The sequence below is a fragment of the Loxodonta africana genome, chromosome 3, assembly GCF_030014295.1.
Source record: "Loxodonta africana isolate mLoxAfr1 chromosome 3, mLoxAfr1.hap2, whole genome shotgun sequence".
NCBI lineage: Eukaryota > Metazoa > Chordata > Mammalia > Proboscidea > Elephantidae > Loxodonta > Loxodonta africana.
Genome location: NC_087344.1, coordinates 167,428,892 through 167,434,632, shown reverse-complemented (window position 1 = coordinate 167,434,632; position 5,741 = coordinate 167,428,892). Strand labels below are relative to the sequence as shown.

At 51.0% G+C, this 5,741-nt stretch overlaps 1 pseudogene; it reads right to left on the bottom strand.

The window, feature by feature from the left end:
* Positions 1-529: 529 nt before the first annotated feature.
* Positions 530-5,285, bottom strand: LOC100666354 (glutathione S-transferase Mu 1-like; annotated as a pseudogene).
* Between the last annotated feature and the right edge of the window lie 456 nt (positions 5,286-5,741).

Below are 5,741 nucleotides of genomic sequence, written 5' to 3'. Positions count from 1 at the left end.
CAACAGTTACAATACAGTGGGATATGTGCTGTTGAGATTTATTTTGAGAACAGAGAGGAGGAGTGGCATCTGGATCAGTGAAAACTTCCAGGAGAGGGTGACAGGAGGTAGTCCCCCAGGAACCCATACCCTGTGGACTGCTCAGTCCCTTCCCCATTGCCCCACTAAAAGACAAAGGGAGGACACCCCCCTCTGTCAACTACCACCATTATTACCAGAGTTAGTCCTGTGTCCCAGTAGCCAGGAAGACAAAACACAGCAGGTGTAGCTCAGCTCTTATCTGGGGATCACACAGGGCTGGGGCAGGGCCCACACACCAGCCATACTGGTCTCTCAGGGCAGAACAGGGAGCTCAGGGCTGAGCCCTACAGGCTGGGGTCCAGGAGGCTCCTCTGCAGAAACATGACACTGAGGGAAAAGTAGTCTGGTTGGCTTCAGTGCAAGGACAAGAGAGGTCGGGAGGTGACTTGGCTGAAGGTAAGTCCTGGCTTAAAGGGCCTAGACTGGGTGGGATTGAGTGGGGTAAAAAAGGGGACAAATAAGGCCCTGGGGAAGGGAATGGAGTGAAAAAGAAGGAAAGAAAGGAGAAGGCTGGTGCTGGGGATGGGGGAAAGATGGGGTGGTCTCCATGCCCGGGGGCAGCAGGTACAGGGCTGGATCCTCCTCCCATCTCTTGGCATAATGGGACCCTACTTATTACACCACGTGGCCATCTTCATATAGATGGGCGTTCGGCGGAAGTGGCTGGACTTCATATAGACAGAGATCTTCCTCAGGCCCTTAGGGAGGGGAAAAGAAGGCCAGAGCTCATTTTGCTCTGTGTCAGGACTCTTAACACTTTCTGTGCAAGCACAGCCATATCAGGGGACCAGCCACAGTCCTTCTATGTGGGGCAAGTGATGGGGCATAAAAGTCTTCCTGTGGCTCCCTGATAACTTGTTAACTCCAATTTTCTGTAATCTCTTATCTTAATGACAGCTCCCATCTTGGAAACCCTACACTATGCTAGGTGCTTTATGTCCACTAGAGATAGTAATACAGGATGAGAAAATCCTCTCAATTACATTGAAAGATAGATTCTACTTGTACCATTTATCAAAAGGGAAACTGAGGTGCACAGAGGTTAAACACCTTCCCCCTGCTCACCAAGCCAGACCTGGGAGAGGGCTGAAATTCAGCCTATTTCTTCCCAGTCCTGGGGGTTTTCTCCCTTCCCCTCCCTCACAGGAGAACATCTCACTCCTAGTGTAACCAACATTCTCCTTTTGCAGAGGGAGGCTCCTGATGCATGCCCGGTTGAAAAGGGTTTTCACATAGAAAAGAAGACAGAGCAGGACAAAGGGGCTCAGAACATACCCATACAGCCTGCAAGAGGCCAGATCTGGGCAAATGAGTCAGCAAATCTGGACCAAGATTGAAAGGGGAAGGGACTAGCAAAGCCAGTAGAGTGTCCAAGCTTCTCAACCTAGTAACCGAGCCTAATCTCCCTGTGCTCCAACCTACTAAACAAAAGCTAAGAGGACCAGCCCTAATGACACACAGGTGTGTGTTCTGGGCTGTCATAACAGGATAGATAATTTTTAAAGCATTCAAAGACATCTGGAACTTCCTAAACATAAGGCCCCAGTTCACAGCCAACATTCACAGTCATCTTAGCTCTTGTGTCATCCCCAAGGTGTTCAGCTTGGCCCAGTACCAGAAGTTGATGAGAACTAGCCAAGAAAGCAGATCTCTGATGGGAAGGGGTTAAAAAAAAAGAACTCTAGGCTGAAAACCCTGTTGGGCGACTGCCTCAAATACTCAAACCTGTAATCAAGTATATTGGGTTGCTCTCAAACCAGTTGACCATGTGTGATGGATGACTGGCTGTAAGGTGGGGTCCAGGCTGTGTTCCCTTATACCATAGTTGGTACCACACACCCGATGCCTGTTATGGCTGAAGTTATCCAACCACACTGAGCTTGGAGGGTGGGGTCCAGGGCAGGGCCATCTTTGCAGACCCCACTGTGCCTGACCCACTGCCTCATCCACAGGAGACCATCAATGAACATGAGTTAAAGATACTGACCCATCTCAGAGATGGAAAAGCTTAAGACAATAGGGAAGCAGAAAGGACAGAAGAGTGGAGGGAAGGACACTGTCTCACCACAGAACACTTCAAGATGAAATCCTTCAAAGGAGCACCCACATAAATACTCAAATACTCAAACCCCAGCACCTCTACAGATCTGGGAGCTTCAGAACTTGCCCACAATGTGGATAGAATTGGTACAAAGCTTTCTGGAGATCAGGTATAAATACTGTCTGTGTCTTTGGAACTTACTAGCAATTCTACCTTGTCTCAGCCCTACTACTGCCAGCTACGTACTCACTCCTCATGTTCTGTCTCACTCATACTTTGTTGGGCTGTGAAACTCAGGCAGGAAAAGGGCCCGAACTTTCCTTTTTGGCACTAGAGAAGGCGCGCCACTGGCTATTGCTCACAGAAGCTGACAACAAGCCCAGCACGGTTTGTACTGGCTCTGTGACCTTGAGCCAACTCCTTACTCCCTTTAGCTCCAGATTCCTCTCTGTAAAATGGGGTGATAATTCTATCTACCCTGTAGTTATGTTGTGAACATTAAAGCTGGGACAATATATGTAAATGCTTAGCACATGTCCTAGCATAAAGCCAATACTCCATAAATGCTAGTTACTGTTATTTTCAGCTCCAAAACTAGGAAACTGTCATGGAGAAGGAAAGAGAAACATCAAAGAGAAGGGAGCATCAGGATTATCACCTGAAGGCAGGCCATGAAATCCTTCAGGTTTGGGAATGCATCCAGGCACTTAGGCTCAAAGATACGGTTCCAGTCAAGGACATCGTAAGCAGAGATACCTAAAAAGGTGATCTGCAGAAAGCCGAGGAGGAGTGAGTGAGAAGCTCCATCATCTGGGAGAAATGACAACCTGTGTCCCCATCTCTTCCCCCTTTACCTTGTCCCCTGCAAACCATGGCCGCTGCCCCAGGAACTGTGAGAAGAGCTTCATCTTGTCAGGGAGCCCCTCCAAGTACTGCGGCTTTAGCTTCTCCTGGGACAGAAAACAGCTGTCACCACCCTCAGACCCTGCAACCTGGGCAGAGAGGCAGCTCCCCCACTGCTGCCACAACCCAGCTGGCCATGGGAGAACTGCCAACCTCCCTATACTGCTACTGGGCCAGTATCCAGGCCTCTATTTAATCCAACCAGCATTTATTAGACCCCTACTGGGTACCAACCCCATCTGTAAGAGATCTGGGAAGGCAGAGAGGAAAATAATACCGTCTTTGAATCTGTCACCACTGATCTCCAACAACCCACCTATCGGGTCAGACCCAGGAATGCTCTAAGCATCTGGCTGAGCACTTGCCTCAGATGTCAGGTGGAATTCCAGGAGGAAAAAACTACAAGAGCTCAAAGAAGGAAAGGGAAGTTCTAATCCCTGGGTTGGCACAAGAAGGAAAGGGATTTTCTAGTAGTTTCCTGAAAAGTGAGGCGAATTTGAGAGAATGAAAGAAAGGAGGGAGCCGAAAGCATTCTTGGAGAAAGACTGTGGTGAACAACTGTGTGGCTAATAATCGGGGTACACGTGAATCCCTGTGAGTTTTAAGAAGACGACACTGGGAAAACAAGATACACGTGTTGTTTAAAAACTTAATATCCACACTGAAGGGAATGTGGACTTTATCCTAAAACTGGGGGGACTAATTTGGAGTTTTCATTTGAGGAGATTAACAGTTATAAAGGTCAGTATAAGAGACTGCCTGGTGGATCTGTACCTTCAGTGAGTTCAAGCAGCACAAAGTACAAGTACAAATGAGAACGAAAAATTTCATCTCCTGATTCAAACCCTGCCCTGGCCCAGCCCAACAGAAACTCACAAAGTCAGGGCTGTAGCACACCCTGGCCAGCTCCATATGGGTGTCTGTAAGCTGGTTCTCCAAAATGTCCACACGGATCTTCTCTTCTTCTGTCTCCCACCTGCAGCCCACACATCGGACACTCACCCTCAGCATCCCATGCAGCCAAGCCCTGGGAATGGCCCCCTGGCCTCCTGTGCCCCCGCGCTTGCCCCCAGCCCCACTCACACAGGTTGTGCTTGCGGGCAATGTAGCACAGGATGGCGTTACTCTGGGTGATCTTGTGAGCCTTATCAATCAAGTAGGGCAGCTGCAATGGAAACCAGGCAGGTCTGTTGTACCACCAGGCTCCCCAACACTCACATCCCCTGTGAAAGGCCTGGCCCATGGTAGGCACTAAATAAATGTATGTACAGCGCATGCGTGATCTGGAACAGGGAACACCACAGAAAGGCACTGAAGAGAACAAGGAATGAAAGAGGTGGAGCAGAAGGCACCTGGTAGTAAAACTCCAGGCTCGGGAAAGGAGACGGAGGAAGAGACACCTTTTAATTCCCCCCCTCCCCCACATCCTGTACCTACATTGGGGAAGTCCAGGCCCAGCTTGAATTTCTCATTCAGCCACTGGCTTCTGTCATAGTCCGGAGCTATGGTGGAATCGATGAAATGAAAACAAATCTCCTTGTAGTCCAACATTCCGTCCCCAGAAACCATACCAAGCGTCACTGCAAGGTGCCCTAACACTGGTGGATCTGGCAGCTGACAGAACCACTAAGTCTCACACTCCCAGGACAAAGGCTTACAAAAGGCTTAGGCAAGCCCTAAGGAGAACTCAATCCCAAATATTGATAAGGGGTGGGGGCAGCAATTCCCTCCCAGTATCCTGAGCTGGCAGGCCAGCTGCACAGCCAAATAGGTCCCAGGAAGGGGCAGGCCCCAGATCCAGCTGGTGGAGGCCCTGCAGAGAAGGGCAACAGGTGGCCAGGACACAGGCTGCTTGTTACCAAATCAGCATTAGCTGGCAGAGGGGCCAACACAAGGGTGCCATCACCGTCCCCTATCGTGTACTTCTCCTCATAGTTTGAATCTGCTATTCCAGAAGCAGGTGGATTGCACGCGCCAGCTGGAGAGACAGCACGGGGAAGGGGTCAGAGATGGCGGGATCCTGCCTGCCTGACTTCATCTCCAGGTAAGCCGACGCCACCCTCATCTCCTCACGCAGGCGAGAAAACTCCACAGTGCACACTCCACATGCTTCTCACTACGCCCCACTCCCATCCCTTCTGGGCTCAAAGTACCCAGCCTGGAGTGGGCCAGGCTGAAGGATGGGGCTCAGCTCCAGCAAAGCTCGAGAGAAGAATCTTCCAGAATCATTCCCTGAGTGGCTCGGCCCTTCCTCGCCACCGTGCCCCCCTCCCATCTGCCCAGGCGGACGCCTCAATCACCCTGCGAATGTCCCAGTAACCCAAAATGATGGCCACAGTGCAAGGTTCCCTCAAATCTTGGGATTGCTACAGAGGCGCTTAAGTCAGACTTTACCAGGCCAGGAGAGGGGCGGGGCGATCTGCGACGCTCGGCCCCGCCCCCTGCCCGGTGCTAAAGCGCATCTCCCCACCCCGGCCTCCTGCCCTTGCCCTACCCACGCCTAACGTGTAGCTGCCTGAGATCCTTGAGCTCTGAGCGCTGGCCCAGAGGGTCTGAGAAAGTCAATGCAGTTTCTGCCACCAGTCCCTAAGAGTTGGGTGGCAGAAGTTTGGATGCACAGAAGCCCAAGATGCCTGGACCCCTGAACCCCTCAGTGGCTTCAGCTGCCAGTGTTCAGACCTCTGCTAGGTCTATGGGAAGACTGCTGTGTGCTTGG